General features: G+C 40.9%; 3 non-coding genes and 1 pseudogene across 3 annotated transcripts; 2 read left to right on the forward strand and 2 right to left on the reverse strand.

The window, feature by feature from the left end:
- Positions 1-9,753: 9,753 nt before the first annotated feature.
- On the reverse strand, positions 9,754-9,895 carry LOC148637785 (U4 spliceosomal RNA). The gene has a single exon (XR_015931244.1). It is a non-coding gene; the product is annotated as a U4 spliceosomal RNA (small nuclear RNA).
- A 7,959-nt stretch (positions 9,896-17,854) lies between these two features.
- Positions 17,855-17,927, forward strand: trnar-ccu (transfer RNA arginine (anticodon CCU)). The gene has a single exon. It is a non-coding gene; the product is annotated as a tRNA-Arg (tRNA).
- A 2,048-nt stretch (positions 17,928-19,975) lies between these two features.
- On the reverse strand, positions 19,976-20,047 carry trnag-ucc (transfer RNA glycine (anticodon UCC)). The gene has a single exon. It is a non-coding gene; the product is annotated as a tRNA-Gly (tRNA).
- A 647-nt stretch (positions 20,048-20,694) lies between these two features.
- Positions 20,695-20,845, forward strand: LOC148637788 (U4 spliceosomal RNA; annotated as a pseudogene).
- Positions 20,846-23,926: the final 3,081 nt, after the last annotated feature.

A 23,926-nucleotide genomic window follows, 5' to 3' on the forward strand; every position in this document is an offset into this window, starting at 1 on the left:
TGCACTCCACCACAGAGAGCTCTACACTGCTACTAGTAGTACACTTCCCCATCTAAATTTTCAAAGCAAGAAACTTGTGTTTCCTACTATTTTTATCAGGTTTAAAATATCATCTCCTTAAAACAGAAAAAGTGTTGTGTCGTGCTGAAATTCCGATTGATTTTGAATTCAAAGAAAAAAGGTTTTCTTCCAAAACACCATGAAATTGTCACATCTTGCAGACAATAGGTGTATTCCATGTTGAAAAGAGAAGAAAGAAAACCATGGAGCCTTTTACAGGTGTGAGGCTTCTTCAGGTGTGAGAAGACCTCACAGCTGAAACGCTGTGTTTCCGTTCTTCTCTTTTCAGCATGCAATAAACCTATTACTTGTTCCTTTGCAGCCGAGGCATGCTGACGTAGCTACCCAGCTGAACATCTTGCAGACTCTACAGTACTTCTCTCCTGTAGAAGTAAAGCAGGGCTTGCTGGGTGAGCTTTTGCTCCGGTAAATTAGGTCACGTGTCATGTTAAATCACTTCTTCTAAACACAACATTTGCTGGTGCTAGCTTTCCCCATGAAAAGAGACATTTCCCTTACAGTACATGACATATCGTTTTTATTCTATCAATAAGTATAGAAATTAAACAAAAGAAAAAATGGTGTCGCCAAAGAATGCACAGCTCTGTCGCCTTGGGGAGGTGTCAAGGGCATTGAGCTCCTTGGACATGAGAAGTGCCAGATAAATGCCATTTCTCATCATTTCTCTTGGCGTCAGTTCTGCTATTAAATGGGAAAGAGGCAACAGGCTCAGAGATTATGTTAAGTGCACACCGAGCGTAGATGTGTCCAAGTGTCTGTAAAAGTGCGGTGCTCCCTAGTGGCTTAAAGTGCCTGCCTAGTAAGCAGGCGATCCTGGGTCTGAATACCAGCTGTGCCTCTCTCCGTGTCTTGTTGTGCCAAATGTATCATTTCAGACAAACATGTACAGCTTTGTTCAGTTTAATGCAAGAATTCATTTCCTTTCTGGAATAACTTGTTTTTGAAGAAATCCATACATTTTGTGAAAGATGAAATCAATTTCTTGGTTGTCAGTGAAAAAATATTGCTGGCTACAAGAAGCGCAAACGATTGTTTTCTTTAACCATAAACCTGCAAATGTAGGGAACACAAAAGACCGTCAGACTCTGTGGTGCAATCGGTTAGTGCATTTGGCTGTTAACTGAACAGTTGGTGGTTCAAGCCCTTCCAGTATGCGTGTCTCAGTTTTCCAATGTAAACATCATCACCATCGCTAAAGAAGATGGCGCAGAAGGCTCCACAGCTGAAACGTTGTGCTTCTTTTCTTCTCTTTTCAGCATGGAGTAAACCTTTGCTTTATCCTTTGCAGCCTAAGCATGCTGACGCAGCTACCTTTCTCTTAACGCGCCTCAATCATTATTCACCAAAACGATCAGCAGAATAAGTCGCCTTTGTGGTGATGTCACTCCTCTGCTTCACAAATGTCCTTAGTGACGGGCCATTTCTTTCTGCCATTTTTCCGGAGCGGTTATTGATTGCTCCATCATTTCCCTCTTACTTTCCATCACTAGATTGAAAAAAAAACAGAAACAGGCTGACAGGACGACAATCAAATTGCAAAAACTCATCAAAGCACTCGATAGAGTATTTGAATCCACAAGTAGCTACGAGCAACTTTGTCCTGGCTTGCATGAAAGTCGGAAAATGTCAAAAAGAAAAAGATGGTGGCTTTTTCATATTCGTTCTTTTATTTTTAGTTCGTTGCTTCTTCTGTCCATTGTCCTCCTGCCTGGCTCTTGACCTGTTTGAACGCACACAGTAGACTTTCATGCAGGGGATTTGTCCTGAGCCTCTGTGAAAGACCCACCCACCCCCATAAATAACTGCTCTAGAAACACATGAATGCAAAACTAAACCACAGCTTAAAGAGGAGCTTGTCATGACCGCCAGGCAGTTAAGACCAACTCTTAAGCGATCTAATCAGCACCAGCAGTGGGTGATTATTAACAAACGCCGCCGCACGAGTTAACCCACCTGCACACACTCCACCGTGCGGTACGCAGTGCTATTTTTACCATCTTTACCTGCTTCCCGCTGGTATTGAGTCTACTCCTTGAGAGCTCTACCTGGCGTTTTTTCCATTACCTCGTTTATTCTGGATATTGGACTCCCCTTCTGCCTTTTCGACTTTGGACCTCGCCTCTCACCTCGGACTGTTTGCCACCAGTGTTCTCCCTGGATTACGACTTACCTTACGCCTCTTGACCACGAAACAAAGCAAAGCAGAGCAAAACAAAACGAACAAACGAAAACCCTCACGTCCCGCACTTGCATATAACGTCGTTACGTGCCCAAGCGGTATTGTACATCATCCTAGCACTGCACCCCGGGGCGTATGGTATATGGGAACGAGCACACGCCACGAATCGTCTCGAATCACTCCCTACAGCTGTAAGGCACCTTGAAGCGTGCGCCCCCAACATTCTTCTTTGCGCATCTGTGAAAGGTAAACTCTTGAGCAAACTCTGAACCAGCTCTAAGGAAACTAATCCGATTAGACGTTACTTTGACTCATCCTTTAAGGGACCCTTGTTAATTGGAGAATCCAATGATTTCGAATGAATTCTGTATGCGTTTAAAGACAGCTATACACAGAAAACATGCAGGACACTTCTCATGATGTTTCCCGAGCCGAAACACAGTGCGTTTTTCCAAGCCATCTGACAAAGCCCGCCCACTGAAAACTGCAGCAGATCGTGTAAAGACGTTCAACTTTGTAACTACTGCACGCACGCACAGGAAGCAGAATAAATTCCTCTTTTCAAACTGTCAAAGGTTTGCTTTGCGAACACTGCAGGACATCGCACAATCGCTTTTGAACGGGGACAAACGATTTCTTATGGGGCGCAGTAAGTACAGACGTTTTAAAAAGCTCCACTCATGCCGACGATGCAGCATGAAGAAGCGCAACCTAACGTTTGCATTCCTAGCAAATTCCTTTTATTTTTTTTATAAATAAAGACAGTCTTGTTTAACAAACAACACACACAACATTTTACATTGTCAATTCAGTTCAAATCAATGTATTTCTATATAGCGCCTTTCACAACAAGGGCTTCCCAAGGCACTTAACAATGCAAGTTGTTAAGAACCTTGTGTCTAATATGCCGCCTAGGTAACGTGCTGTCTCTTTGAGGCAAATGTTTAAATCCTCTGAGTTAAGTGCTGAAGTTATAGTAGTCCTATCAGTATTGTTGCCTCCGATCAACAGATCCTCAGTTTTCTCAGAGTTGAGTAACAAAAAGTTTTCACACATCCAAGTATTTCCTTCATTAATGCATTTAACTAAAGTGATAATAGAAGAGTTGTCGTTTGGTGTAAACAAAATGTTTATTTGAGTGCAATCAGCATATGAATCAAAGTTCATATTATTTTTTCGGATTATCCTACCTAGCAGCAGCATGTAGAGAGAGAGAGCAATATTGGTCCCAGCACTGATCCCTCTGGTACCCCAAATTGAAGTGGAAACGTTGATGAAGCAGTACAATTATTAGATATTTGAACATAATGAAAACGATGAGTTAAATGTGAAGTAAACCACTTAAGGACGGTTCCAAATAAGCCAACCTCAAACTCAAGTCTGTGTAACAAAACAGAGAGGTCAACCGTGTCAAAGGCAGCTCTAAGATCTAGAAGCACAAGCACTGTTGCATTCCCCGCATCAGTAGCTAAGAGAATATCATTTACGACTCTTGTTAATGCAGTTTCAGAAACCAGACTGAAATTTCTCAAGTATATTATTTGAATCCAGATACGATTGACGTTGGGCAACAACTATTCTCTCAAGACTTTTAGATTGAAATGGGACCTTTGAGAAAGGCTTGTAGTTGTTAAGAACTTGTGGATCCAAATTTGACTTCTTAAGGAGCGGTCTAACAACCGCTACCTTAAATTGATCAGGTACAACGCCTGACGCAAGCGATGCATTCATCATACTAATTATAGGTCCTGCCAGTCCTTCGAGGGAATCTTTGACTAGCTGAGTGGGGATGGGATCTAGCGAACAGGTGGTTGACTTTGTCTTACGTCTGTGTTCATGAGTCCACCATAAGAAGAAATCTGAACAGGAGCGGTGATCATGCGAGGTCACCATGGAGGAAACCACTGCTCTCCCCCCCAAAAAAACCACCACTGCCCCTCTCAAGTTTGTTAAAGACCACATGGATGTTCCACAGCAACTCCTGGAACAATGTTCTGTGGACAGACGTGACAAAAGTTGAACTTGTTGGTAAATGTGCACAGCGTTATGTTTGGAGATAACAAAACACTGCATACCAACTCCAAAACCTCATCCCACCTGGGAAGCATGGCGGAGGCTGTACGGCTTGCAATCATCGAGGGACCGATGAATTCCAAGATGTATCAGGAAATTCTACAGCAGAATGTCAGGGTGTCTGCCTGTCATCTAAAACCCGAAAGACGCTGGGTCATGCAGCATGACAAAAACAAAGGAGTACATCAACAACAGAGTGGCTGAAACAGAAGAAATTCCGTATTTTGGGATGGCCAAGTAAGAGTCCTGACCCCAATCCCATTGAAGTGCTGTGGCATGATCTGAAGCAAGCCGTTCAGCGCAGGACATCCCAAAAATATACATGAACTGAAACAGTTTTGCATAGAGGAATAGGCCAAAATACCTCCTAACCACTGCTCAGGTCTGACCAGCCGCTACAGAAAGTGGGGGTTGAGGTTTTTGTCATAAAGGAGGTTCCACTAGCTCCTTAATATAAGGGTTCACGTACTTTTTCCATCAATGACCTTGATTGTTTAAACCATTTGGTCAATAAAGAAACAGCAATGTCAAATGTTGGGCGTGTGTTGTTTGTTAAATCAGACTCTCTTTATTAATTATTATGACTTAGATAAAGATAAGATCACATGTTAGGAGCCATTCATGCAGAAATCCACATCATTCCGAAGGGCTGTTTACAAAATTTTTTCTCCCAACTGTATGTGAGAGAAAAGCAGAGACGCTCACTGAGTAAGGTGGGGTTGTAGCTTTGCAAATCACAAGGCCATTTGTACACTCAAAATGGGACAGGAGCACCCCAGATGGGACTCGAACCCACAATCCCTGGCTTAGGAGGGCAGTGTCTTAGCCATTAGGCCACTGGGGCACACTGGGTGGGGTCGATCACGCTGATGAAGAGCCAGTTTAGTTTTCCTTTGCTTTTTCAAAGGGATCCCCAAAATTAGGGAAGTTAGGCAGCAGAAGGTTTACTGTGACCTGAGAAGGACCGGCATCCAATCACAGTGATACACACACACACGCTCTCACTCATCTGAGCTACACAGCTACCAAGATGATCTCAGGTGTGCCGAGCTGGTACGGAACATATTGAACTGATCGACAGCGAATTGTCTCTCAAACAGGCTTTTCACCTCTGAGCTCCCTGACTGACAGTGATCAGCTACAGATGCAGCCATTCAAAGTGAGCGGTACAGACACGTACTGCAGGTAAGATGACACGGGGTACCGCGGTGCGTGATTGGTTGACCGACAGGGGCACTCGTGGTCCATTGGTCTGTCGTAGAAAGACTTACTGTAAACGTCTTTACTGTGCCCGTTGTAGATATTGAATTTTACCACTGAAGGGAAATCTTAGTAGCTGAGCATAAAAAGAATAGGAGCATACTGTAACGCGTGTGAAGGCCATAAACGATATTAATTTTGGAACATAAACATACAGTATATAGCTGGTCTTGGTACTTTAAAGAAAAAAATACACACCAGTATTCCATTTCTCCCTAAACATTGTAAGCTTCGAAGTCTTTAACTAACGTGATACCGGAGTCAACAAGCATACTTTTAGAATTTGATTAAAAGGGAATATAATATGGAATCGCGTATCTAAAGAATTTAATAACGGTATGATTATATCCGTGTACTGCGTCAGGGCTGTGTAGGGCTGTTTCGCCTGCCTGTTCATGCGAGCTGTCTTGTAGCCGACTGGTCTAGGTGCGTGACTATCAACTGGCAGGTTGTGTGTTCGAATCCAGCTGGTGCTGGACTTTTATTTTAACAAACATTTCTTCGAAAAAATAGGTAAGCTATATTATGGACAATCAATTGACTTTTATATTTCAAAATATCGCAACATGATCGATATTTGCGATATTTTGAACATATCTTCCCTTCTGACAGCGGTTCCTGCTTCTAGTGTGTGTGCGTGCAACAGAGTAAATTTTTATAGAGAAATGGAGGCTGGACAGTATGCGTTACAATATAAACATTTATATTGATTTAAATCGTGTTGTGATTTAAATCGCAAACGCGTGTTTAATTATGTGTTTTTTAATCATAATCAGGCTAATGCATTTCTACATTTTCTGTATGAACCAGCTTAGAGGTTCATACAGAAAGACAGCTTGTGTTTAAATTGAGTGTAAGGTAATTTATGCTTCTAAAGTCATGGTCAGCATTTATTATTGTACTGTGCTGTAAACTTTTTCTGTGCCTAGTCACATTATTTTATAGCGTTTTTATTGCGTTATTAAATCCGGTGGCGCTGTGTGTTAGTTTCCTGACTCCCATTATTTAAACTGCGACACTGATCATTCATCTCTAAATAAACTTTATTTTATATAGTGTTTTAAGCGAATAGGTAATTAGATTGCTCATAAACCTAATCGCTTTTTCTACATAAACACAGCGTGATTGCTCTCTGAAAATGCTTTTCCTTAAAGCGATTCTATTGAGGGAGTAGCCCAGCTACCACTTAACACTGTACTTCCTACTTTGAATACCTGTGAGACCGGTTTAATTTGTCACAGCCAGCACTCCAGGAGTTCATATTGCTTGACTAATTTTAAAAACTAAGTTATAAATGCAAACGCTTCCTCGGTGCGCTGCTCTGGTACGCCGGGTCTTACACAGTGCCTGTCGGCAGTAAGCGTTACCATATACATACCCAACACTGCTTGTACCCATCTGTCATGCAAATAAAACACCTTGAATTGAATTGAATTGAGGGAGAGAGGGGGGTAGTGGGACAGATATACTGTAGACAGACTCAAGGCAAATAAGATACTTATGGGTACGCAGGCATTCACGACAGCAACATACGAAACGTTTGCACGTACTGTATAGTTAAGTTATTACTTGGTTTTCAAAGTGCAACGAAATACAATATTGTTGTTGCTGCTGTTCTGGTTGTTTTTATCCCGTAAAGCGTTTAAAGCCACCTTTAAAGGCGATATATACAGTGCCTTGCGAAAGTATTCGGCCCCCTTGAACTTTTCAACCTTTTGCCACATTTCAGGCTTCAAACATAAAGATATAAATTTTTTATTTTATGTGAAGAATCACCAACAAGTGGGACACAATTGTGAAGTGGAACGAAATCTATTGGATTTTTGAAACTTTTTTAACTAATAAAAAAATGAAAAGTGGGGCGTGCAAAATTATTCGGCCCCCTTGCGTTAATACTTTGTAGAGCCACCTTTTGCTGCGATTACAGCTGCAAGTCGCTTGGGGTATGTCTCTATCAGTTTTGCACATCGAGAGACTGAAATTCTTGCCCATTCTTCCTTGCAAAACAGCTCGAGCTCAGTGAGGTTGGATGGAGAGCGTTTGTGAACAGCAGTTTTCAGCTCTTTCCACAGATTCTCGATTGGATTCAGGTCTGGACTTTGACTTGGCCATTCAAACACCTGGATACGTTTATTTGTGAACCATTCCTTTGTAGATTTTGCTGTATGTTTGGGATCATTGTCTTGTTGGAAGATAAATCTCCGTCCCAGTTTCAGGTCTTTTGCAGACTCCAACAGGTTTTCATCCAGAATGGTCCTGTATTTGGCTGCATCCATCTTCCCCTCAATTTTAACCATCTTCCCTGTCCCTGCTGAAGAAAAGCAGGCCCAAACCATGATGCTGCCACCACCATGTTTGACAGTGGGGATGGTGTGTTGAGGGTGATGAGCTGTGTTGCTTTTACGCCAAACATATCGTTTTGCATTGTGGCCAAAAAGTTCGATTTTGGTTTCATCTGACCAGAGCACCTTCTTCCACATGTTTGGGGTGTCTCCCAGGTGGCTTGTGGCAAACTTTAGACGAGACTTTTTATGGATATCTTTGAGAAATGGCTTTCTTCTTGCCACTCTTCCATAAAGGCCAGATTTGTGCAGTGTAAGACTGATTGTTGTCCTATGGACAGACTCTCCCACCTCAGCTGTAGTTCTCTGCAGTTCATCCAGAGTGATCATGGGCCTCTTGGCTGCATCTCTGATCAGTCTTCTCCTTGTCTGAGCTGAAAGTTTAGAGGGACGGCCAGGTCTTGGTAGATTTGCAGTGGTCTGATACTCCTTCCATTTCAAGATGATCGCTTGCACAGTGCTCCTTGAGATGTTTGAAGCTTGGGAAATCTTTTTGTATCCAAATCCGGCTTTAAACTTCTCCACAACAGTATTACGGACCTGCCTGGTGTGTTCCTTGGTCTTCATGATGCTCTCTGCGCTTTCAACAGAACCTTGAGACTATCACAGAGCAGGTGCATTTATACAGAGACTTGATTACACACAGGTGGATTCTATTTATCACCATCAGTCATTTAGGACAACATTGGATCATTCAGAGATCCTCGCTGAACTTCTGGAGTGAGTTTGCTGCACTGAAAGTAAAGGGGCCGAATAATTTTGCACGCCCCACTTTTCATTTTTTTATTAGTTAAAAAAGTTTCAAAAATCCAATAGATTTCGTTCCACTTCACAATTGTGTCCCACTTGTTGGTGATTCTTCACATAAAATAAAAAATTTATATCTTTATGTTTGAAGCCTGAAATGTGGCAAAAGGTTGAAAAGTTCAAGGGGGCCGAATACTTTCGCAAGGCACTGTACTGTAAAACCGCTGATTCTGCACAGTGTACGAAGTAAATTATTTTCGCAGTAATTAATTTACACGTGTATAATAAATATAGTAAATATAATAAATTAATTACTGCGAGAATAATTTACTTCGTACACTGTGCAGAGTGCCATATACTCCTAGTTGCGGCACACACGATACATACAGTAAAAAGCCTCAGGCACTGTGTTAGATGTGTTTTCGACGTTATATATGCGTTTATTCATGTCGTCGATTTTACGGTTGCAATTCGACGTTGATTATACGTCGAGGCGACGTATATATACGTATAGCCGTATTTTCGCCGTAAATATACGTATATTCGACCAATCAATGCCCACTGGGATGTTTCCCGAGCCGAAACAGTGCGTTTTTCCAAGCCGTTTGACAAAGCCCGCCCACTGAAAACTGCAGCAGATCGTGTAAAGGCGTTCAACTTTGTAACTACTGCACGCACAGGAAGCAGAATAAATTCCTCTTTTCAAACTGTCAAAGGTTTGCTTTGCGAACGCTGCAGGACATCGCACAATCTCTTTTGAACGGGGACAAGCGATTTCTTATGGGGCGCAGTAAGTACAGACGTTTAAAAAGCTCCACTCATGCCGACGATGCAGCATGAAGAAGCGCAACCCAACGTTTGACAGACAAAAGCCGGGCGCCGCTACGAGCAATATGAAATCAAACTGACAGCACACGGCGTTTCGCGCTGACACAAAAGTAATCTCGACAGACGCTGTTCTCTGCATAACGCTGAAAGAGCTAAAGAGCGTTTCTGTTGAGACGTAACAAGCTCGTTTCTTTCTACCATGATGTCACCATGACAAAATCTGTCTTTAAACACCTTGCTCAGTCTCTGACGAGACTGTCAAAAATTGCTTTCGCCGATTCTATTGCAAACCGGTGGAAGCGGGGTATTGGGAAAAGTTTTCAACTAGCAATAATCGCGCCTCGGCTAAACCTCACAGGCTACGATACTGCCACTGCGCAAAGCTGACGGTTGCCAGGCAACCGCGGGGATCCTATGGAAATCGTTATCAATCGTCTCATGGCATGTCGTTGCTGTAACGCTTCATATTTGTCGTCTTCTTCTTCTAGCTTGAGGTTTTGAAGAATTTCATGACAGACAAGGGCTCCGTCGGGAACAAAGGGCGTTGTGAGAAAACCGTTGCTTATTTTCAGCAGCAGAAATACAACCCTTTAAATACAAGATGAGAGAACAATGACGAAGGGCATGCCAGGAGGAACTCATGCACTACAGAGGAAAGGGGGCGGGCATGTACAGTTCACATTCAAGCCACAAGTACTCTTCTCGGATGTTGCACAAACAAATCCTAACGTCTTGAAAGCATTGCAGCATGTTTGTGTCCCACTTCCCGTGGCTGCAGGACGACTGACACGAACGGACAAACACAATCTGTGGCGTTTAGCGTGACATAGTCTTGCAGGCATCGTGCTGTCTCACTGCAATACTATACCGCTGGAGGAAACAGTCCATCTGACCATGAAACTCATTTGAACGTCTAGCTACAGCAACTAACAATATCATGATTTATTCAGGATGTGTGGAATCAGCACGTCCCGGAGACAGCTTCCGAAATCGTGAGCATTCTCTGGTGTCGAACTGTGTGTCGAACTGGGGCCTCACTATTTGCATATGTGAGGCTCCAGTTATACATCGAGTGTTACATTAAATGACAAAAATGAAGAGAGTTAAAGCAGCTGGAGAGGTTTTCTTACAACTTTTGAGCTGACACAGTTTTGGAAAATGTTTCCTTCACGCTGCACTGTACCACATAGGCAGCCAAGAGTCTCCAAAACAAAACAGAATGGACAGATAGGAGAAAATTCCCAGTCGTCCTGAAGCTCCCAAAATCCAGCACTGAGCGTAAACAAAGTGTCTAAGTAGCATTGGAATGCTAACCCTAACCCTAGCTGGAGTTTGAGCAATCCAGCACTGAACGTAAAAAGATGAGTCAAAGTAAAGTCTAATCGGATTAGTTTCCTTAGAGCTGGTTCAGAGTTTGCTCAAGAGTTTACCTTTCACAGATGCGCAAAGAAGAATGTTGGGGGTGCACGCTTCAAGGCGCCTTACAGCTGTAGGGAGTGATTCGAGACGATTCGTGGCGTGTGCTCTTTCCCATATACCGTACGCCCCGGGGTGCAGTGCTAGGATGACGTACAATACCGCTTGGGCACGTAACGGCGTTATATGCAAGTGCGGGACGTGAGGGTTTTCGTTTGTTCGTTTTGTTTTGCTCTGTTCTGCTTTGCTTTGTTTTGCTTTCCATCGCGTTGGTAAGAGCGTAAATAAAAAGGCGATTCCTGCGTCTACCACTAATGTAAGAGCTATTTCAAGTGCGGCGTGGTGCGGCTTTTCAAATGCTCAACAGGATGACTTCGCATGCACGCGTGCTTTCATGCAGTCGTGTGTGCAACCATGTCCTCTTACGTGCAAACGGGCGTGGTTTCATGTATGCAAAAAACTTTCCTGGGCTCTTCTGAAGCACATAAAATTATTTGGAGATATACCTTTGTCTTGTTTTCCTCTTAGGCTCTAGAATTGATAACTTTTTTTTCATTTTTGGCATTTTTCATCATTTTCCAGAAAGTGGTTGCAAGCCCGATATCATGCAAAGAAACTTCAGGATTCAGGGACCAGTCAATGGATTTTTTTCAAAGTTGGATTTTTGCACTCTGTGGACCAAGAGATGTTGTTCTATAATGTTTTTTTTTTTCAAATTTAAAAATATCATTTTTTCATGGAGCTTTGAAGGGGATGGATTCACCCTCCTTTAGCCAGGAAAGAGCTCCAGGAGCCTGGGTAGGATTCTAGCTTTCTCCCCTTTCAGGCACCTGGCACAGAAGACATCATTTTTTTCCTTAAAATCTTTTTTTTTTGTGTTCCTTGTTGTTCCAAACTTAATTTTAATCACTTTTAATTAGAGATTTTATTAAAAATAGTGCAAAAAATGACTAATTTCACAAAAAATAATGTAATATAAAACGGATGTTTTTAACTTTATTGTAGTGTTTTAGAAACTAATATGTCTTCAAAAATGGTTGTTTTTCACTCCTAGGAATGAAAGCTGTTGTTATATGATGTTTATTTTCAAATTTTGAAAAATCAAAGGATTCTAGCTTTCTCCCCTTGCAGTAGACTGGGCAAACGATTTTTAAAATTTTTTAAAAAGAAATAAAAAATGAGATATAATGATGTGTTCCTGCTTAACTTAGACATTGCACGACTTTAAAACCTATAAAAATGGGTTACGAGAGTTAAAAACCACTTTTTATGCGCGAAAAATGGGTGATTTTTCTTCCTCGTGATCAGCTCAGAATCTCTGTGTACGCTGTAAGGTTTTTACTTCTTGATTAAACGTTTAAAATACACGAATTTCATAAAGACAACACACGTTTCGAAGAGAACAAATCCCATTCTTTTCTCTTCCTGTTGTGTGAAACTCATCAGCAGGTCTTTTTTTCCCAATCAGAGGCTCTGAAAATAGCGTACCGCCCACTGCGCTCCGTCAGAGAGGGGCGCGGCACCGAGAGAGGGAGGAGGCGCGGAGCGCAGCAGTACAGAACGAACGTTCTACTGCCTGGAGCGCTTATGGCAGCGATCGCGTCTGCATTTATAACTTAGTTTTTAAAATTAATCAAGCAATATGAAGCATCTCTTTTTACTTTTAAGTCACTTAATTATCATTAAGCACAGCTTTCTCACCACCTAGACTACTTTTTGATACCATCCTTAGACAAAGCAGAAACTTCTTGTTCTGTCTAATGACATTACAAGTGGAAAGATTACAGAATTTAATCGTCTTTAATTTTGTTACGTTATACATTTTAGAAACGTTTCATCCATACAAACACCACAAAACTATTCTCGATTGTATTTCTGAATGGTATGTTACACTTAGTTCACTGTTTTAATTACACCTAATTAAGAAAGTTAGGTGTTAGCATAAACTATTAGCAATCAATATTAAATTTAGCACTGTAATAAGTTGTTGCACTTTCCCCCGCATCTTGTAAAAATATATTTTCATTGTTCAAATATACATTAAATCTGACTATCATATAATAAGTTAAATACAAAACTAAAGTTTATAAATAATAAATTGTATTAACTAAAGAGTAGGATGGCACAGTTGTTAGTATGCTTTTTGTTTTGTTTCTTTTTCATAAATACAACAGTAGTACCTGATGTCTCAGCGCCTTTCAAAATTAAATTTTGCATGCAAACCTGTGAACTAGAAAGATAACTAAGATATCCATCCATTTATAATGGTGGCAAAGTGGTCAGCATTGCTATCTTGGAGCACTGGGGTCCTAGATTCAATTCCTGCCATCCTGTGTGTGTGGGGTTTGCATGTTCTCTCTGGGTTACATGGTTTTTCTCCATATGTGTGATATGACTCCCTCTCGCACTCCAAAACATACTGGTAAGTTAATTGGTTTATGGGAAAACTGGCCCTGGTGTGTGTGTGTTTGTGTCTGTCTGTCCTGTGATGGACTGGCGCTGTGTCCAGGGTGTATTCTGCCTTGTGTCCGTTGCTTACTGGGATAGGCTCCAAATCCTCTGTACTGGATAAAGAGATTAGAAATAGATGGAACTATACACAGTGTTAGAAACCCACTATGAAATGGCAGCATCTCACTGAGAATAAAATATTTTATAGTGCTGGCCTTTTCACCTCTCTTGCACATCAGTATCCATACCTAGTTATTTAAACAAATTACCTCTAATTATAAACATCTTAATATGCTGGCTCTGTGGATCCGCATCAGCTATGTTTGCCCATTCCTTCAATTCATGTGCATCCAACACACAGTTCAATACTAGTAACTGCACAAAATCTAAAATACAATCCTCATTTCAGTATCTATGTAAACATACAGTCTGTTAACTTCATCATCTTCATCAAAAGTATGCCTAACCCCATTAGGAAGTGTTCTTGTTATCAGTGTATTCCTTAGCTTTCCCAAAATTATCTTCTTCTTACCAACATCTCTAGTCTTTTATCCTGCAATAACTCAGCCAACACTTAAATCCCCAAAAGCTGCTTGTGTTAATTTCTTTAAATCACAAATATCATGTGTAAATACTGGCCATTTAATACTCTGCATTGTGGGATAATAGTTTATTTTAAAGGGAACTAGAGAAACTAAGAACTAGAGAAATTAAGAAAGGCTTTTTTTCCCTAGAATTAATAAATGCACATCCTGTTCACTGGGGAAATTAAATCCACACTGAGCAATCTTCAATATGTTCAGAATATGACAGCGAGAATCCTATCAGGGATGCATTACACCTGTTTTCAAGTCCTTGCACTGGTTACCTATCAGGTTTCGAGTCAACTTCAAATTCCTCATCCTCATTCTGTACCTACAGTATATGGCTTATTATCTGTCTACTCCCCCACCTTTGTCCGTCTGACTCTGGTCTTCTAGCTGTCCTCAAGAACATCTACATTCTGTGGGTGACAGGGTCTTCTCTAGCTGCACCCCAGAGCTCTCAATTTGTATTCCCAGTGATATCAGTCACGTACCCTGAGTGCATTTAAATCTAACCTCACAACCTTTCTTTTCAGAAGACTTAGTGTCTGTATCTGCTTCATTTTCTAATTTTGGTAGCACCTCTAACTGCTTGTCTTTCTTATATGTATTTACTTTGTAATCTGTGGTCCTTTTATCTGTTTTTACATCTACTGTATTGCTTTGAGATGCCACCTTTAATGGTAATATATAAAATAAAGTTTTTTATTATTGTTATAGGGAAACATGATCAGATTTTCCCTGGTTCAGAAAAAAAGATCTAAAGTATACTAGTTTGTCACTCTTCTCATTCCCTTTGCTAAATGACTTTTCATACTAATCTGATCAATCTAACTGCCAGTTTTCTGTGCTTTCTCTATCCTGCTAGATTTGCAATTATTCTGAAAATGTTCATCTTGAAATAACTCATTTCTAAATACCCTTTTCACTGTTAACATCTTATAGCAACTCTGCGACAAAATATATACTTAGCTCAACCTGACAGTTCATCCTGCTACCAACATTAAATAAAACAAATCTTAAGATTTCTATATGTATGTCTTTATTTAGTGGTTTCATTAGTGACAAAGGCTAAACTTTCTTGGAAAAATGTCTTTTATGTGTTGCGGAAAAAACTGACTTGCTTTAACAAAATATGTTTACAAGTCCTTTCACCTGGCAGTTTACCTAAATGCCCAACTATCTGAGAAGCCCTCCATGAAACCATAGTTGCTATTAATTCATTTAGGGCTCACTGACAGAATTGCTGTTTTTTATGCATGCTAATTTCTGATTCCTCACTCTGTTTCATGTTTATAGATAAGACTATTGATCGCGAAGGTAAATTGATGTACATGTTTACATGTTCTTTTGTAACATACACCTTTTTGTGATTTTTTTGTATATCTAAGCAAGTGTTCCTGCATCCCTCTTCTGCACTATAGGCATGGCTTTTATTCTGTTTGCTCCATTTCTAAAACTTTTTGCTCATGTGCATTTTTGTATTTTTTTACACCTCTAGCACTTTAACGTCCTGAATTTTCATTTGCCTTAATTTGTAGAATGAATTTGAGTTTTAGCCTTAAAAATCTTAAGTTTTCACTATCTTTTGTTTCTTGTCCTACAACTGTTATTATTGATCACCATGACTTCATTCAGCCTTTCCTGAACGTCTATGACAGGCAGAGAGAGTGCTGTTTCTGGTGCGATCTATTGCAGCTGACATTTCACTGTTTTAAATGAACAAGAAATTAGATTGCTCATAAATCACTTATTCTATATAAATACAGCGTAATTGCCCTCCGAAAATCCTCTTTTTCTTGTTCGTTTTAGAGACCTTGATCGAAACTGATTTTAGATGTCAGATAAGATTTATTTTCTCTTTATTTCCTACATTGCTTTGTCGAGATTTTAACTTTATATTTAGGCTCAGATTTCAACTATAAATCGTACACTAATTAATAGCAGTAAATACTGATGTTTTGCTCCCTCTTACCACAAAAATATATATGTTTTGTAGCTGGGATGAACTTTATTTCGTACGCGTAGCTACTGCGATTTGGACACGAAGCGGTTAAAGATGGCGGCAAATCAGGCACCCAGAGAGGGGGGGGGGGCGTCTTCTCGCCTCCATAACTAAAATGCCAAATAGGAGTGGCTTAAGCGACATACACAGTCGTGTAACTGACAGTTTGAGGTAGCCTATCGTGTAAATTTCGCTTTGTTGCTGATAGGTTAAGCTTTCGAAACTCTGCCCCAAAGTCATGTGACTGATTTTTCGCCCTGTTTCGTTGGTTAAACGCAATGATCACAAGCACCACCATGGTTACTGGGATGTGTAGTTTTTTAATTCCGTTTGAATTATAACTGTACGTACTGTCTTCATATTTGGCCAGGGCTTTAAAGAGAAGGCGCGCCAAAAAATTTCGGTGCCGTCGTCTCCGCTTTAAAGGTACCCCCGTGCTGGAAGAATTTGACCTTGGAACGTTTGCCCAGCGTACTTGCAGGCTTCGGACACAGAGAACCTCATGGTTTTCCTAAAAATCATTTTTTTATGTTCCCTGGTGTTCCAAACTTAGTTTTAATCAATTTTAATTTGTTATTATGTTAAAAACAGGGTAATAAATTTCTAATTGGACTATAAATAATGTCATATTGTCTGCTATAAAACTGATGTTTTCAACTCTATTCTAGAATCAACTAATAGAGAATTGAAATTATAAAAGGGCATAAGAAGACATTACCAACAACGACCACAAGATGGAGATATTGTCTAGAGATTACCAACAACGACCACAAGATGGAGATATTGTCCAAAGAGGCAAGGAGGGCAAAGCCGCGATAAGGTAAAATCATTTTTTGAAAGAGATTGCTGTCAGAATGCACATCCGTATCCCAGACAGAATCTCTAGTAAAATATGATCATTTGTGAAACAGGCAAATGAGTGTCTGCTACAATATGATTGCTACATATCTGCATTTATTGGTTTTTAAGGAGTAAGAGTGCAGGGGGTTTAAACCTGCGATCCAGTGTGTTGAAGTATTTCACAACACTACCCCTAGCACATCTGGAAATAAATCCTCATAATGATTTTTGCCCTGGGCATGTACCAAAAAATTAGTGAGCATATATATATATATCACTGTGTTGAAGCTAGAGAGACAGAATACCTGCAAACACATCCTAAATACAGTGTTCCTGCACCTTTGATCTCATCCAGAATGTATCGTTTTTTGAAAGGGATTGCCGTCAGAATGCACAACTGAATCCCAAACAGAATCTCTAGTCAAATATGATCATTTGGGAAACAGGCAAATGAGACTCTCAGGTGCCCATTGCTCATTTTCAGAAACATTTATGCAATACTTTCACCATGCGTTGAGCAATAGGGATTAAAGATACCAGAGGTAAGGTTTAAAAGTGATTCTGAGGTGTAACACATCAGCGATACAGCTAGACATCTGAAATGCGGGGTTTGAGAGCCCTTCAGGGAACACCGTACCCTAAAGTCAGGGAGCTCAGAGGTGACTTGTTCGGCTTTCAAATCATCTCTCCGTGGAAGCGCCGAGATGCAGCTGTTTAAGGCTTAGAAGCAGCTGACTGTTTCACTACCTAGCTGATCACTGTCAGTCAGGGAGCTCAGAGGTGAAAAGCCTGTCTGAGAGACAATTCGCCATCGATCAGTTCAATATATTCCGTACCGGCTCGGCGCACCTGAGATCAGACCTGAGATAGCCGTGTAGCTCAGATGAGTGAGAGCGTGTGTGTGTGTACCACCGTGATTGGATGCCGGTCCTTCTCAGGTCACAGTAAACCTTCTGCTGCCTAACTTCCCTAATTTTGGGGATCCCTTTGAAAAAGCAAAGGAAAACAAAACTGGCTCTTCATCAGCGTGATCGACCCCATCTAGTTTGCCCCAGTGGCCTAATGGATAAGGCACTGGCCTCCTAAGCCAGGGATTGTGGGTTCAAGTCCCATCTGGGGTGCTCCTGTCCCATTTTGAGCGTACAAATGTCCTTGCAATTTGCAAAGCTGCAACCCCACCTTACTCAGTGAGCGTCTCTGCTTTTCTCTCAATAGAGTTGGGAGAAAAACTTTTGTAAACAGCTCTTTGGAATGATGTGGATTTCTGCATGAATGGCTCCTAACATGTGATCTTATCTTTATCTAAGTCATAATAATTAATAAAGAGAGTCTGATTTAACAAACAACACACGCCCAACATTTGACATTGCTGTTTCTTTATTGACCAAATGGTTTAAACAATCAAGGTCATTGATGGAAAAAGTACGTGAACCCTTATATTAAGGAGCTAGTGGAACCTCCTTTATGACAAAAACCTCAACCCCCACTTTCTGTAGCGGCTGGTCAGACCTGAGCAGCGGTTAGGAGGTATTTTGGCCTATTCGTCTATGCAAAACTGTTTCAGTTCATGTATATTTTTGGGATGTCTTGCGCTGAACGGCCTGCTTCAGATCACACCACAGCACTGCAATGGGATTGGGGTCAGGACTCTTACTTGGCCATCCCAAAATACGGAATTTCTTCTGTTTCAGCCACTCTGTTGTTGATGTACTCCTTTGTTTTTGTCATGTTGCATGACCCAGCGTCTTTCGAGTTTTAGATCACAGGCAGACACCCTGACATTCTGCTGTAGAATTTCCTGATACATCTTGGAATTCATCGGTCCCTCGATGATTGCAAGCCGTACAGCTTCCGCCATGCTTCCCAGGTGGGATGAGGTTTTGGAGTTGGTATGCAGTGTTTTGTTATCTCCAAACATAACGCTGTGCACATTTACCAACAAGTTCAACTTTTGTCACATCTGTCCACAGAACATTGTTCCAGGAGTTGCTGTGGGACATCCATGTGGTCTTTAGCAAACTTGAGAGGGGCAGTGGTGGGTTTTTTTGGGGGGAGAGCAGTGGTTTCCTCCGTGGTGACCTCGCATGATCACCACTCCTGTTCAGATTTCTTCTTATGGTGGACTCATGAACACAGACGTAAGACAAAGTCAACCACCTGTTCGCTAGATCCCATCCCCACTCAGCTAGTCAAAGATTCCCCTCAAAGGACTGGCAGGACCTATAATTAGTATGATGAATGCATCGCTTGTGTCAGGTGTTGTACCTGATCAATTTAAGGTAGCGGTTGTTAGACCGCTCCTTAAGAAGTCAAATTTGGATCCACAAGTTCTTAACAACTACAGGCCTGTCTCAAAGGTCCCATTTCAATCTAAAAGTCGTGAGAGAATAGTTGTTGCTCAACGTCAATCGTATCTGGATTCAAATAATATACTTGAGAAATTTCAGTCTGGTTTCTGAAACTGCATTAACAAGAGTCGTAAATGATATTCTCTTAGCTACTGATGCGGGGAATGCAATAGTGCTAGGTTGCAACAGTGCTAGGAATGCAAATGTTAGGTTGCGCTTCTTCGTGCTGCATCGTCGGCATGAGTGGAGCTTTTTAAACGTCTGTACTTACTGCGCCCCATAAGAAATCGTTTGTCCCCGTTCAAAAGAGATTGTGCGATGTCCTGCAGCATTCGCAAAGCAAATCTTTGACAGTTTGAAAAGAGGAATTTATTCTGCTTATTGTGCGTGCAGTAGTTTCAAAGTTGAACGCCTTTACACGATCTGCTGCAGTTTTCAGTGGGCGGGCTTTGTCAAATGGCTTGGTAAAACGCACGGTGTTTCGGCTCTGGAAACATCATGAGCAGTGTCCTGCATGTTTTCTGTGTATAGCTGTCTTTTAACGCATACAGAATTCATTCGAAATCATTGATTTCTCCAAATAACAAGGGTCCCTTTTTGAACCTGCGAGAAGCATTCTTTCAATGTAACAGATTTACTCCGGGGAAAGGCAGCATGACATTGAGAGTAGCTCAAGCTTTCAGCACCCGTATCGGACTGCGTGTATGCAGACACCGCTCAGAATCCCCTGTAAGATTCTCCTTCAATTCCGTTTTGCAGTGCTTTAGCTCTTTCAAAAGGCTTCGCTAGTCACAATCCAAGGCTCGTGACAGCATCACCACTGCGTTGGCCAGGAATCAAACCCGGGTTAACTGCTTGGAAGGCAGCTATGCTCACCACTATACCACCAACGCATGCCAACAGGAGCCCTGCAGGACACCACCAGAGAATGCTCACGATTTCGGAAGCTGTCTCTGGGACGTGCTGATTCCACACATCCTGAATAAATCATGATATTGTTAGTTGCTGTAGCTAGACGTTCAAATGAGTTTCATGGCCAGATGGACTGTTTCCTCCAGCGGTATAGTATTGCAGTGAGACAGCACGATGCCTGCAAGACTATGTCACGCTAAACGCCACAGATTGTGTTTGTCCGTTCGTGTCAGTCGTCCTGCAGCCACGGGAAGTGGGACACAAACATGCTGCAATGCTTTCAAGACGTTAGGATTTGTTTGTGCAACATCCGAGAAGAGTACTTGTGGCTTGAATGTGAACTGTACGTGCCCGCCCCCTTTCCTCTGTACTGCAGTTCCTCCCGGCATGCCCTTCGTCATTGTTCTGTCATCTTGTATTTAAAGGGTTGTATTTCTGCTGCTGAAAATAAGCAACGGTTTTCTCACAACGGCCTTTGTTCCCGACGGAGCCCTTGTCTGTCATGAAATTCTTCAAAACCTCAAGCTAGAAGAAGAAGACGACAAATATGAAGCGTTACAGCAACGACATGCCATGAGACGATTGATAACGATTTCCATAGGATCCCCGCGGTTGCCTGGCAACCGTCAGCTTTGCGCAGTGGCAGTATCGTAGCCTGTGAGGTTTAGCCGAGGCGCGATTATTGCTAGTTGAAAGCTTTTCCCAATACCCCGGTATTCTCGTACATTCTCGATGAGGTCAAAGGTGCAGGAACACTGTATTTAGGATGTGTTTGCACTTATTCTGTGTCTCTAGCTTCAACACAGCGATATATATATATACTCACTGATTGTTTGGTACATGCCCAGGGCAATAATCATTATGAGGATTTATTTCCAGATGTGCTAGGGGTAGTGTTGTGAAATACTTCAACACACTGGATCGCAGGTTTAAACCCCCTGCACTCTTACTCCTTAAAAACCAACAAATGCAGATATGTAGCAATCATATTGTAGCAGACACTCATTTGCCTGTTTCACAAATGATCATATTTTACTAGAGATTCTGTTTGGGATACGGATGTGCATTCTGACAGCAATCTCTTTCAAAAAATGATTTTACCTTATCGCGGCTTTGCCCTTCTTGCCTCTTTGGACAATATCTCCATCTTGTGGTCGTTGTTGGTAATGTCTAGACAATATCTCCATCTTGTGGTCGTTGTTGGTAATGTCTTCTTATGCCCTTTTTTATTTCAATTCTCTATTAGTTGATTCTAGAATCAATACAGTTGAAAACATCAATTTTATAGCAGACAATATGACATTATTTATGGTCCAATTAGAAATTTATTACCCTGTTTTTAACATAATAACAAATTAAAATTAAGTTTGGAACACCAGGGAACATAAAAAATGATTTTTAGGAAAACCATGAGGTTCTCTGTGTCCGATGCCTGCAAGGGGAGAAAGCTAGAATCCTTTGATTTTTCAAAATTTGAAAATAAACATCAAATAACAACAGCTTTCATTCCTAGGAGTGAAAAACAACCATTTTTGAAGACATATTAGTTTCTAAAACACTACAATAAAGTTAAAAACTTCCGTTTTATATCACATTATTTTTAGTGAAATTAGTCATTTTTTGCACTATTTTTAATAAAATCTCTAATTAAAAGTGATTAAAATTAAGTTTGGAACAACAAGGAACACAAAAAAAAGATTTTAAGGAAAAAAATGATGTCTTCTGTGCCAGGTGCCTGAAAGGGGAGAAAGCTAGAATCCTACCCAGGCTCCTGGAGCTCTTTCCTGGCTAAAGGAGGGTGAATCCATCCCCTTCAAAGCTCCATGAAAAAATGATATTTTTAAATTTGAAAAAAAAAAAAACATTATAGAACAACATCTCTTTGTCCACAGAGTGCAAAAATCCAACTTTGAAAAAAATCCATTGACTGGTCCCTGAATCCTGAAGTTTCTTTGCATGATATCAGGCTTGCAACCACTTTCTGGAAAATGATGAAAAATGCCAAAAATGAAAAAAAAGTTATCAATTCTAGAGCCTAAGAGGAAAACAAGAGAAAGGTATATCTCCAAATAATTTTATGTGCTTCAGAAGAGCCCAGGAAAGTTTTTTGCATACATGAAACCACGCCCGTTTGCACGTAAGAGGACATGGTTGCACACACGACTGCATGAAAGCACGCGTGCATGCGAAGTCATCCTGTTGAGCATTTGAAAAGCCGCACCACGCCACACTTGAAATAGCTCTTACATTAGTGGTAGACGCAGGAATCGCCTTTTTATTTACGCTCTTACCAACGCGATGGAAAGCAAAACAAAGCAAAGCAGAGCAAAACAAAACGAACAAACGAAAACCCTCACGTCCCGCACTTGCATATAACGCCGTTACGTGCCCAAGCGGTATTGTACATCATCCTAGAACTGCACCCCGGGGCGTACGGTATATGGGAACGAGCACACGCCACGAATCGTCTCGAATCACTCCCTACAGCTGTAAGGCACCGTGAAGCGTGCGCCCCCAACATTCTTCTTTGCGCATCTGTGAAAGGTAAACTCTTGAGCAAACTCTGAACCAGCTCTAAGGAAACTAATCCGATTAAACGTTAGTTTGACTCATCTTTTTACGCTCAGTGCTGGATTGCTCAAACTCCAGCTAGGGTTAGGGTTAGCATTCCCACGCTACTTAGACACTTTGTTTACGCTCAGTGCTGGATTTTGGGAACTTCAGGACGAGTGGGAATTTTCTCCTCTCTGTCCATTCTGTTTTGTTTTGGAGACTCTTGGCTGCCTATGTTGTACAGTGCAGCGTGAAGGAAACATTTTCCAAAACTGTGTCAGCTCAAAAGTTAACACTTAAGCAAGTGTTCTCATAACTTTAGGAGGTTTCGTGAAAATGCTACAGGCGTGCCAAAATCGTTTTTTTAAATTCAAGGTGACTTTACCGCGGTTTTCATTTTCAGATTGTGAATCAAAAAAGGCATTTAATTAAACACACGATTGCGATTTTAATCAATTACTGTATTGATTGAAAGATACATTCTGTACAGATACAGTACAGTCACATTCTCCTGTCGTCCAGTGGTGTAAAACGAATTAGCAGGTGCTTGAGATAACATCCCACTGAGTGGAATGTTCTCATTTGTTCTCAAGTGTAAAAAGAGGTGATAATTCTTAATAATTCCGTGTCGCATTAACTAACCTCTTCAGTTTATTCCGCCAGACAGTACATTAATATAATTATATCATTATTAAGTTGTTTAGATACGCAATTCCATATTATATTCCCTGTTAATCAAATTCTAAAAGTATGCATTTGTTAGATAACAAGCGAATTCACAGAAAAGGTTAAAATACTATCACTTTTCACAAAGTATATAATCCTAATATGGTCAGAAGGAGCACGTAAAAATGTTTCCCAAATAACAACATGTAAGACTTAGATGCTTAAAATTTTTAGGGAGAAATGGAATACTGGTGTGTATTTTTTTCTTTAAACTACCAAGACCAGCAATATACAGTACAGTTTACATACATTAATATGTTTATATTCCTAAATTAAAATCGTTTATGAGCATGTGAAAGGCATGGTGAATTGGAGATTCTCAAGATTTACATTGTATGATTGGAAATGAATGCGTGATCGGATCAACTAAATGCTGTGGTGTTACTTTTTGTCAATGAAAAAATAAACTCTTTTCGTTTACAAAGACGGTTACAAAGAATGTGGACCAGGGTAATACTTTGAGCTTACAGCTTGTCCAAGGTCATTCATTATTAATACTCTTAGTAATATCTTCAGTAAAGACTTTGATGCATAAAATATTCCTGCATAATTAAAATATTTATGATAAAGGTGGTAGGTTG

The sequence above is a fragment of the Lepisosteus platostomus genome, unplaced genomic scaffold, assembly GCF_059453375.1.
Source record: "Lepisosteus platostomus isolate fLepPlt1 unplaced genomic scaffold, fLepPlt1.hap1 Scaffold_106_H1, whole genome shotgun sequence".
NCBI classification, from domain to species: domain Eukaryota; kingdom Metazoa; phylum Chordata; class Actinopteri; order Semionotiformes; family Lepisosteidae; genus Lepisosteus; species Lepisosteus platostomus.